This window comes from Diaphorina citri, unplaced genomic scaffold (assembly GCF_000475195.1).
Source record: "Diaphorina citri unplaced genomic scaffold, Diaci psyllid genome assembly version 1.1 scaffold1626, whole genome shotgun sequence".
Classification (NCBI taxonomy): Eukaryota; Metazoa; Arthropoda; class Insecta; order Hemiptera; family Psyllidae; genus Diaphorina; species Diaphorina citri.
Genome location: NW_007379052.1, coordinates 3,757 through 16,460, shown reverse-complemented (window position 1 = coordinate 16,460; position 12,704 = coordinate 3,757). Strand labels below are relative to the sequence as shown.

The 12,704-nt window shown below is 40.3% G+C and overlaps 1 long non-coding RNA gene across 1 annotated transcript; it reads left to right on the top strand.

Moving 5' to 3' along the window:
• The first annotated feature begins 1,064 nt into the window (after positions 1-1,064).
• Positions 1,065-10,531, top strand: LOC113470488. Its single transcript, XR_003393529.1, has 2 exons — positions 1,065-1,160; positions 10,486-10,531. It is a non-coding gene; the product is annotated as an uncharacterized LOC113470488 (long non-coding RNA).
• Positions 10,532-12,704: the final 2,173 nt, after the last annotated feature.

Here is a 12,704-nt window from a genome sequence, read left to right as displayed (position 1 = left end):
GAAAGGAAATGTAGGATCTTTTTTTTTTTTTCAAGAGGTTTTGATATCGTCCTGAAATCGAAGAGAGTAGGAAGACAGGATAGGAGAAAGCCAGTCGTTCAAAGAATGAACCTTATCCCTTCAGGATAAAAACCGCTCCGGGCGGGAAAATACGCGCCGGGGTTTCTTGCATGCATTAATTGCTTGTTCATTATCATTTAATTATTTTCTGATGGTGCATTACTGGTATGAGTTTCAGGCGCGCTATCTTTGGAAGGATTGGCGTTAGCCATTTGGAGAAAACGTGAGAAACCTTCTTGTTAGGACAAGACTAGAAATGTAGGATCTTTTTTTTTCAAGAGGTTTTGATAGAGGGAACTGTAACTGCGCTTATCGTCCTGAAATCGAAGAGAGTAGGAAGACAGGATAGGAGAAAGCCAGTCGTTCAGAGAATGAACCTTATCCCTTCAGGATAAAATCCGCCCCGGGCGAGAATCAAACCCGCGGCCTAGCGCTTACAAGGCAGACGCGGTACCTTCCAAACTAACTAGTCTGGCTCTCAACAGTTTAATATGGGACCACTTTAATGTTTCTCTAAAGGACTTACTCCTTTCTCATACAAGGCAGACGCGGTACCTTCCAAGCTAACTAGTCTGGCTCTCAACAGTTTAATATGGCACCACTTTAATGTTTCTCTAAAGGACCTACTCCTTTCTCATCTTCCTTTCATCTATCCGTCTGTGGATTTCATCTAACCCGTCGCTTTCCTCTCTTCTGTCCACAGCGACTTCGCTTCACTCGACCAGCGCAACATTTACAGCAATAACGAACTGGCCTTCCGCACCGCCGAGCGACACCTGGGCATTCCGGCCCTGCTAGATGCAAGAGAGTACCTGACAATGGCCATGACAATGCGTGGACATGAGACGTGAATATAACGTACCAGCAAGTTTCTCTACAGGGTGTCCCACGTAGAAGAGCATTCGAAAACTGTAAAAACTTCTAGTGTCCTATTCCTGAAAGATATAGTTTGTACTGAAGTACAAGCACAGGATTTTGCCTTCTTCGTTGTCCCCAAAGGTCCGTGCTAGATGCCGAGGACATGGTCGAATATGCCGTCCCTGATCGGCTCTCCATTCTCACCTACCTGTCACAGTTTTACCAGGTGTTCGTCAACCAAAGTAAGTGGCTACTTGTTTCGAGATACATATAGTCAAACCAAAAATCTCAAATGGGGCCGGGAAAGAACAGGGTTGACAATGAGACCTTAATAGTCACACAGACTTATGATAGATTTTACCAATGACTTTAATCAGAGATTTCACTAATGAAAAAAATTGCAATGATCTAAAAAGGAGTTTTTAATGATCCGAACAGGAGTTTTTAAAAACTCCTTTTTGGATGATCAAAAAATTTCCCATTTGTGAAATCTCTCATTAAGTGATTGGTGAAATCCACCATCAGTTTTTGTTATATCCTTTTGCTACTCATATACCTTGTTGGTAATATGCCCTAATTTATACTTGGATCAGGTGTGACATTGTTTTGGGCGCAAACACTCTGTGACATACCTGCCAAAAATATCGGTGCTCCAGGGTATCCATGTTTTGAGTTACACATTTGAGATACGCGATTCTGTGGAGATGAACTACTGAGAAGCTAGCAAACTAGCCTAGAACCTCACATTCAGTTTTACTCAGAACAGGGCAAGTCTCCAGCTAGGTGCAACATGTTTGTGAACTAAGGCCAGCCACTCACTATCAGGTACACCTGATCAGGTCCGCCGGTCAGGTCTACCTGATGAGCACACACACTATCCTGATCAGGTGTAGTGGCAGCAATACTTAATATGTCTGTCTATCGGGCGAACTGATGGAGAACTGATACCTGATGGAAATTTGCAGTTTCAACTGACACCTGACAGATCTGATGATTGTGTGGCGGTTCTATCAGGTACACCTGATAAGTTCTCCGTTCTAAACTATTATTGGCCTGCCACTCACTATCAGGTAGACCTAACGACAGGTACACCTGATCAGGTCCGCCTGTCAGGTCTACCTGATAGTGAGTGGCTGGCCTAAGACATGTTGGTGAACCCAGCGTCAGAACCGCGGCAAAGCTAATCATAACTGTTGTGTAGTTTAATTGGTAGCTTTGCGAGTGTGGATTTTAACTGTGCATGTTTTACTAGAATTAGCCGTCAGTGGCGACGGGTCACGGAGGCTTCGGGTCACTGATTGGAGTGGAAGAGGAGTCGCTGGAACCATCTTATCTCTTGACGTTATGGCAGTCCAGGAAACATCACTGTGATCCAAAACAGCGTGCAACGTCCAAAAAAGAGTTCAAACCCCCAAAACAACGTCTTAAAACGGAATTTAACTGTGCATGTTTTACTAGAATTAGCCGTCAGTGGCGACGGACCACGGAGGCTTCGGGTCACTGATTGGTGTGGAAGAGGAGTCGCTCGAACCATCTTATCTCTTGACGTTATGGCGGTCCAGGAAACGTCACTGTGATCCAAAACAACGTGCAACGTCCAAAAAACAGAGTTCAAACTCCCAAAAAAACAGAGTTTAACTGTGCATGTTTTACTAGAATTAGCCGTCAGTGGCGACGGACCACGGAGGCTTCGGGTCACTGATTGGTGTGGAAGAGGAGTCACTGGAACCATCTTATCTCTTGACGTTATGGCGGTCCAGGAAACATCACTGTGATCCAAAACAGCGTGCAACGTCCAAAAAACAGAGTTCAAACCCCCAAAAAAACAGAGACTATCAGAAAGCTTGTACAAAGTCATTTATAAGGGGTGCATTCCTGAAAGCAACTTTTCAAACTTTGCACTTCACATTTCGCAAATTTTTGACGTCACAACAACCATTATAATGGTTATGTAGGGATTTCAAAGGTTTTTCTTCTATAATATTACGTCATAACTTTTGCAAAGTGTATTTTTTTTTTACAGAACGTGGGCTTAGGCGGAAAATAATAGAAAATAATATACCGCGTTTTATACCTACTGCAAGAATGAGTCCCTTTACTCCCACAGTCTATGTCCGATCCACGTCACTGGTCCCTCTACTGGGAGTTCTCATTACATCATGTCTCATGTCCCGTTTCTCGGGGTATTAGATCCGTGTTTCCATGACAACCACCCGGGCAAATGCCCACGGACTGGCTCCTGGCCAGGCTGTTGAACCCGGGACACCCGGGTCCGTGGCATTTGGACGAAGAGATCAGTCAGATTAGCGAACAGTTTAGTCCAGAAATGTCAGACCAAAGCGGTGTAAATGTTAACTCATAAGAGCCGAACTTTTGTTCCACGTTGGATATTCAACGAACTTAAATCCAGAGAAGAAACTGCCAAGATGATCGCCAACCTTCATTCGGAGACGGCGTAACAAGAAAAAAGGATCTTGCTAAATTTGAACTGCTTCTAACTCCGGACCAGTACTGAGTAAAATTATATGAATTTTATATAGAAATTGACCATTGTACAATGTACTTCAATGTATTTTATGTGCAAATAAAACATATTCTATTCTATTCTAGTATAAGCAGGGTATGTTCTATGCTAAAAAGTTGAGACCTGGATGGCAGATACCTACCTAATTCTACCGCAGTGGCGTAAATACATACGTTTACGGGGTAACACCGCCAGGTTTCGCCAGTGGTCTGCCGATAAATCATCGCCCAGGTTTGAGTGTTGTCTCTCAGTATAGACTACTCGGTTACATAATGCCAGTACGATATGCAAGCCACATCAGGTAGGTACAAAATAGACTTGGTTCTTGGTTACAGTCTCAACTCCAACTACAGGGTAGGTCAAAAACTATCTTGTCCGAAACTTGGATTTCTTAAGACCGGAACGGTGAAGTAGTAGTCTCATGAAGTCGCAAGATCCAGAAATGCCACAAACAGAAATAGCTACATACAGTCGTTTTGCTTTTATCTTTTCCTCCTTTTATATTTCTTTCTTCTATGACCGCTTCTTCTTTATTATCTATTTCAACTTCTGGTTATTCTTCTTCTTTAACGTCTAGTTCCTGAGTAAACATGTCAAATAATATTGAAAATAGTTGGAAATTTTGTTTTCTAACTGATGGACAAATCCCCAATCCACTCTGACCTGGAACGACTGAGATATCAGCGAAAAAGAGAGGAGGGTTTTGTCTAGTTTGGTGTGACTTTAATGTAGGCCTCGGCTCTCATGGGTTAACGAACGCTTTGGATGTGTTACCTTCAGACTACACAGATAAGTTTCGTTCTCGGAATAGTTGGCTTTCTCCTATCCAGCCTTCCAACTGTCATCGGTTTCGAGACGATAAGACGTCCGTTGTTATAGTTCTTTTAGTTCCCTCTATCAAATCTCTTGAGAACCTTGTTTAAGCCTTAAAAACCAAACATAAGACCTTGTTTAGACTGCGGGAGTAAAGGGACTTTTCAGTCTCATTCTGGCAGTATAAGCAGGGTATGTTCTATGCTAAAAAGTTGGGACCTGGATGGCAGATACCTACCTAATTCTACCGGCGTAAATACATACGTTTACGGGGTAACACCGCCAGGTTTCGCCAAAAAGTCCCTTTACTCCCACAGTCTATGTCCGATCCACGTCACTGGTCCCTCTACTGGGAGTTCTCATTACATCATGTCCCGTTCCTCGAGGTATTAGATCCGTGTTTCCATGACAACTACCCGGGCAAATGCCCACGGACTGGCTCCTGACCAGGCTGTTGAACCCGGGACGCCGAAAGCCCCCCCCCCCCCCCGCGAACGGCCCTGCAAATCAGCTGATAGCTTATCTAACTTAATCTGTGATAGGAAGTAATATACAGCTGATAACAGCTTGCAAACTGTCTCACTATTTATTGGCTAGTCATAAAAAAATGAACCATTTTTTGTAAAGAGAGAGAGAGAGAACTTTATCAGTAATATCAGCCAGTCTGCAAAATATTCCCTGTACACTGGAGTGCAAAAAATTCGGGATATTTTGGATTTCCAATTTCCATTAATTACTCTAACAGCAGCCAGCCTAGTTAGCTTGTTAGCTTGGAGTGTAGCGCGTCTGCCTTGAAAACGCCAGGTCGCGGGTTTGATCCCGGGACGGATTTTATCCTAAACACACAAGGTTTGTTCTTGGAACTGCTGGCTTTCTCCTATCCTGTCTTCCTTTTCTGTTCGATTTCGGGACGACAAGACCTCAGTACTTATACTATAGTGTCATCTATCGAACCTCTTTGAAAAAACATGCTCCAAAATCCCACTTTAATAAATACCGATTTCGGGACGACAAGACCTCAGTACTTATACTATAGTGTCATCTATCGAACCTCTTTGAAAAAACATGCTCCAAAATCCCACTTTATTAAATACTAATTAAAATTTCCAAAATCCATCTGTACTGTACCCGAATTTTTGTTCTCCACTGTAGTAGTTAGACTAAAGTTGACGAGAGAGGGAAAAAAATATCGATTCTAGCCAGTTAACACTTTTTTTAATAAGATTACAGCCATCAACATCTCATCATAGAGGAACTTTCACGAATTGAATTATTTATGACCATCTTTCATCTTATCCTATGATACGAATCTCAATCTCCGATCTATCTGAATTCTGAAGCCATTTCCGTCATTCGAGTTCGATATTTGTTTCGATATCTGTTTCTAGCATAGAATATAGTCAAATTCTTCTAGCGCTTGTACAAAGTCATTTATAAGGGGTGCATTCCTGAAAGCAACTTTTCAAACTTTGCACTTCACATTTCGCAAAATTTTGACGTCACGACAACCATTATAATGGTTATGTAGGGATTTCAAAGGTTTTTCTTCTATAATATTACGTCATAACTTTTGCAAAGCGTATTTTTTTTTACAGGACGTGGGCTTAGGCGGAAAATAATAGAAAATAATATATCGCGTTTATACCTACTGCAAGAATGAGACTGAAAAGTCGCTTTACTCCCACAGTCTATGTCCGATCCACGTCACTGGTCCCTCTACTGGGAGTTCTCATTACATCATGTCCCGTTCCTCGGGGTATTAGATCCGTGTTTCCATGACAACCACCCGGGCAAATGCCCACGGACTGGCTACTGACCAGGCTGTTGAACCCGGGACACCCGGGTCTGTGGCATTTGGACGAAGAAATCAGTCAGATTAGCGAACAGTTTAGTCCAGAAATGTCAGACCAAAGCGGTGTTAATGTTAACCCATAAGAGCCGAACTTTTGTTCCCCGTTGGATATTCAACGAACTTAAATGCAGAAAAGAAACTGCCAAGATGATCGCCAATCTTCGTTTGGAGACGGCGTAACAAGAAAAAAGGATCTTGCTAAATTTGAACTGCTTCTAACTCCGGACCAGTACTGAGTAAACATGTCAAATAATATTGAAAATAGTTGGAAATTTTGTTTTCTAACTGATGGACAAATCCTCAATCCACACTGACCTGGAACGACTGAGATATCAGCGAAAAAGAGAGGAGGGTTTTGTCTAGTTTGGTGTGACTTTAATATATGCCTCGGCTATCATGGGTTAACGAACGCTTTAGATGTGTTACCTTCAAAGCGGTGTTGCTTTCAGAGGTGTTAGATCTGACATTCAGTACTCTCGTGAAGTGTTTGTTCTCAGGCAACATTGTAACTTTTAAATGCTAATTTTGCATCGGATTAGTTTTTTATTAATTTGCACCAATAGCGCGAAGCGTTTGAACTGTGTCGGTTCAGTTTTAGGTTCTTGTTACTCTTTTTCATAGTAGTTATGCCTCTTTCGTATCTTAATCTTGCTTTTCGAACGCCACCGAGGCAGGAAAAGACTTAGCACCACAAACAGGAAACGTTTACAGTACCGCAGACCTACAGGACGAACATTCACACAATAGAATACTCCAGGACAATAAAAACAAAGAGCAAACCAGAAAAAAAAAGAACTCTTTGAAAGTGAAACCAATACCACAAGAAATAATTAACTTCAAACCTCGTAATAGAAACCCACAGATAGTACAATACTGATAAAAAAAAAAATAATAATAATAATAATAATAATAATAATAATAATAATAAACCTAAAGAAGGCAACATTGGCTGGACATTGCTTGACACACTTGGCAAAGCTGCGGTTCTCAGGACTACGAGAATGAGCAGCATATAGCTCTTAACAGTTAACGATCGTTCGACTGTTAAGAGAAGAATTAATAAAGAAAAGATACATAATCTGAAATGGCTCGCGGCTAACCGAACATTCACTAAAACCAACACTATTGTGTGCAGTGACGGACTTTGGGACAGTTTGATAGAGATTTTAACGTCACTGTATAACTGCTACAGCTGGGTCTGTCCTCAACTCCACCCATAGTCGACGACCGTAGATCGACCGAGGTGAATCTATATTGTCGAGGCAGTATCGTCGGTTTTAGTCGACACCGATCGACGGCCGTCGACTATGTGTGGACACAGCGCAAGGTTTTTACTGACGGGGCTTTCACTCTCCATTCGAGGACAAGCTACACCTCAGATTACCTTCGTCCAGCCTGAGGGGGCCGGAGAAGCACACCCAAGCAAGCAGCTCATGAAACCAAAAAAAAAAAAAAAAAAAAAGAGGGTATGTTTTGTTAAATAATCTTTTTTGGGGTAATTATTTGTTTATTTCCTCATCATTACGATGAATGTTTGATGGTAAAAAAAAAAAAAACAAATTCGCCCAGACAAAAAACCAATTTGTTCAACAAATTACATCTTTACAAATCTTCCTTAAAATCTTATTTCGGTTAGAATGATAGATGGTAAATAAAAAAACACAAATTCGCCCAGACAAAAAACCAATTTGTTCAACAAATTACATCTTTACAAATCTTCCCCAAAATCTTATTTCGGTTAAACTTGGGCACATCACAAAATTATTATACATTATTTGGTTAGATTTTACACAGATTATATATTATTTGGATAGATTTGTCTAGGACATTCAGCTCAGACAGTATGGTACGATCACGTGATGTAATCCGTGGTTTGGGTTCAACCAACCAAATTTTTTTTGGAGGTCGAACACTATTTGATTGGCTGACACTCCTGACACACTTTGCCATTTCCTTATCAGAGTTATCAGACTTATCACGAATAACATGATCAAATAATTATCCACTATGATTGATCACAAGTTTTTTGAGTTGTTTGCTCCAGTCCTATCCCAGCAGGATAAACAAGGTATATTCTATTCTATTCTATTCTAAAAGAACTACCTAATCTTTATAGCTCAGTTATAGACTTATGTATAACTTGATTAACTTGAGAATCAGATGTTTGGAATTGATGCTTTTTTGCTACTTGAGAATCAGTAGGATATTCATAAAATTTAATGAGGGTTGGAGAAAATAGCCCAATCGGGCGAAATAATCGGTAGGATGTTCAGACAAGACAAAAAATCGACTCGAATGAAGAAGCGGCCAAAGAAGATGGAGATTCCAGGATTAAGACGCCTGTATCCCCATCGACTCCTTCGGCCATCCAGCACTAACAAATCGATTTACTAATAAATAGTCATCTACTCGTAGCAATCTCCTCGAACAAGATAACCGAGATCTACCTGACCAATACACACACGATATCCACTTACTCACACACACAAATTTACAAACCAGAAATGAAAACAAACCGAAAAAAAACACGTATATCAAAAACACATAAAAACTTTCACCCAAGATTTATCTGTGGCCGATAGAGCCAAACCTAACGTAAAGGTAAAATAACACAGTCGAACCTGCCTAAGTGGGAATCCAAGGGACCGACAATTTTTTTAGATACATATAGTCAAACCAAAAATCTCAAATGGGGCCGGGAAAGAACAGGGTTGACAATGAGACCTTAATAGTCACACAGACTTATGGTAGATTTTACCAATGACTTTAATCAGAGATTTCACTAATGAAAAAAATTGCAATGAAAAAAATTGCAACTCCTTTTTGGATGATCAAAAATTTTCCCATTTGTGAATGGAGGTTGCCATTTTCCTATTCCCACTTATAGAGGCAAATGTGAACACTGGTTTGGAGGAAGAGGAATATGTCATTAAGGGTTACTAGTTTCCAACAATTTCCCACTTACAGAGGTCCGCAGAAGGCTCGGGACGGACGTAGGAAAATGGCAACCTTTCCCACTTACAGAGGCTCCGGACTGAGTATCTAGAAAAAGTCATTCTCACTTATAGAGGCTCGATTTCCCTATTTAAACAGGTTTTTTTTTAGTAAAAAAAAAAAGAAAGGGCCACGATTTTTTTCCCAGTTATCCAGGTTTCCCATCTATAATTCTCGAGATGCAGAACTCCAGGATGGTGCGTACATAAAACTGCACAATTTTGATTCGGTGGGCGTCACCAACATATTATACCCTACCCCGAAACACGGTGTTTTGGCTCTCTCCAAAACTTGAACCAAAGTACCAATTTATTAAAGAGATCTCGCATTTAAAGCATTTTTTCTGTATTCTTTTTTTTTTAAGCAAATTAATTTTGATTGTAGGTTTTGCCGAGGAATCGTGTTTGAGATTTTTTCTTCTTTCGAATTTTGGGTTTTTGTGACGCATAGCATGTTATTGAGCGTTGGTTATTGCGAATTTTGCGGCTCTTATGATTGATCTGATGATTTTGATGTTCGATCTGATGTTTATCTCCTTGATAGGCCCAATTAGATGTTGACCGATCGATATTTCATGAGTTTGAGGCCACGAAAATTAGATGGTGCACGAGAAGTATGCACGAAAGAGGCGTCATTTGGATTTTGTTCAGGAACTTACAGACTGTTTCCTAAAATTCTGAGTTTACGTGAAGGAAGCTCCAAAAGTCCCAATAGAATCTTGGAGCAACTCTGCCAAATTTGATCTCAGTTTGGAGTTGTTTGGACCACAGAATCGAACAGAAGCATTCGGAAACATTAAAAGTTCTCTCCTGTTTGAATTATTCCTGTTTGAATTGGTTCAGGGGGGATCTACAAGTCGGGAGGGTTCTTATCTCACATCTACAATTTGGTTTTTTTATGTTTTATTTTTAGAGAAAATTGATAGTATTATGTAGGCTGTACCATGTTTGATTCTGGTGTTGTCCGCGGATGTGTAGTTGACTCTGGAGCTCGGAGTCCTGGGTTCATGGATGAGCAGTCATGTCTACTTCCTCTCACTCACCCTTTAGTGCCCTATACTACATAGTGTGTTTACTCACTGTAACATGTAGACTGTAGTACATATTGTACACATACACGTGTACTGCTGTGACTTACCATTTTAAAATATGTAGGTACCTATATCTCAGTTATTATACTGCTAGGATGGGACTGAAAAATCCCTTTACCTCCGCAGTAATACAGTTCTACAAAATAAGCAAATTTAACTTTATTTAGGTAAAATATGGTTTTACCTTATTTAACCTCGCCTAGTGGTTACCTTCCACTCCGGAGCCTATAATAATTTAATAATTAAAGTCTTTTTAATTCTAATTGGCTTTTTGTCTTCCTTCTGTGTTTTCAGGTTCCTCCTCCCCCAACAGCAAGATTTTGCCCGACTCTCCCACCACACCTACCTCCCCTACCCAGGTAAGATTTACTTCTCCTCTAGAGGGTCTGGGTTCGATCCCAGTGCTATCCAATTTTTTAATTTAAACAATAAAATGGGGGTTCACACTTCACATGTTTCAAAATCTAACTGCTTATGTTGCATATGCATTAACTTTATTTCAAGTCTAGTTACTATGCTATGGATTGCCATGGTATATGAAGGTATTGGCTGTAGTCATTTCACCTTTACTTCACATTACATGGTATCCATTGTGAGTTATACTTGTCGATAACCATAATCTTATGGCTGTTATGTTATCTTGGCTCTTATAATACTGCTATGTATGTTATCATTTGCCTCTTGTGATATGATCTTGAACAGCATGGGATTATGAAATAACTTGGCTTTGACTGATTCACGTGGTTTGTCGATGGCCATTGGATTCACTGAGGTGATGAATGATATCATGGTCAGTCACTACTAGATCTAAACAATCCGAGAACTTGATTGTGGTTTACATGTGCTTGCAACATACGATTGGTTCATTGGTGAAGTGCTCGTTAGTCATTCAGAAGGGTTTGGACTAGATTTTTGTAATAGATAAAGGATTCGATTACAAATGTGTTACTTTGTGGTGTCCCTAACAACATTTTTAGTTGTCAATTATCGTAAAGCCAACAATTACTCAACAAAAGGGGTTCCTGTGTTGACCCATCAGCTGATTGGAGACTATTACATACATACTCGTATGTATTTGTACATCTCTTCTCGCTTATTTAATGAGGATAATGAGGGACGTACTTTTCGAATGGGCAAATAAATTACGACTCATTAAGTCTAGTTAGCTTGGAGGGTAGCGCATCTGCCATGTAAGCAGTAGGTCGCGGATTCCCGCCCGGAGCGAACTTTATCCTAATCAGACAAGGTTCGTTCTCGGAACGGCTGGCTTTCCCCTATCCTGTCCTTTTCGATTTCGGGAGTATAAGACCTTCATTATTACTTTATTATAGTTCCCTGTATCTAATAAACAGCATTAAGCAGAAAAGAACCATCCGTAGCGCAATGCCCCTTATGGATGGTTCTTTTATAGTAGTAGCCTACTGCTGGAGTAAAGGGACTTTACAGTCCTATGCGAGCAGTATAAATAAGCACTATTATTTTTATTATTATTAAGCAGAAAAGAACCATCCGTAGGGCAATGCCCCTCATGGGGATATTTTTTTTTTTGCTATACCTTGCCAGTTTTGCTGTGTGGAATTCTCTAATCATATGATGAGATGATGAGAAGGGATATGTAGAGATGATGTATGAATTCTGTACCTAATGCTAGAAGTGATTGAATCTAGGAACCCTTTGATTCTATCCTAGAGAGAGAAGAAAGAGAGGAAAAGGACATCCATCGACCACGTCGAAGGACTCAATAGCAAAGGTAGCAGGCAGAAAATGGATAAGAGATGGAGAAAAATAATATCCATAGCCATGCAGCCATGCACCATCTCATTCAAAATAGGACATCACCGCTATTCGAGGCGATTTTCTTTCTAATTTTCAACAGAAACTGGATTACCGTACAAAAGATAGGCCAATTCCTTGAACTTCTCCATTTAACAGAAACTAGTACAAGTACTTTTCAATGTACAGAATATAGGACAAGCACTTTTATCACTGAATGCACATATACCCACAGTCCCATACCCAGTTAAGAAATTTCAATCGGACATGCCCCTATTTGAGGCGGTTTTCCTACTTGAATCTCTCTATTCAACAGAAACTAGTACAAGTACTGATGACCGTACATAATATAGGACAAGCACTTATTATCACTGAATTCTCTTAAACCCAGAGTTAGAGTAGTTATCAACACACTCTAAAGTCTCTACACGCATCAGATGCACATATACCCACAGTCCCATACCCAGTTAAGAAATTTCAATCGGACATGCCCCTATTTGAGGCGGTTTTCCTACTTGAATCTCTATTCAACAGAAACTAGTACAAGTAGTACTGATGACCGTACATAATATAGGACAAGCACTTATTATCACTGAATTCTCTTAAACCCAGAGTTTGAGTAGCTATCAACACACTCTAAAGTCTCTACACGCATCAAGATAGTAAAATACAACGCACTGGCGTCATTAACAATGTGGGACACAAAGAGCTTTCAAATAGTTTTCGCAAAAGTATGCCTC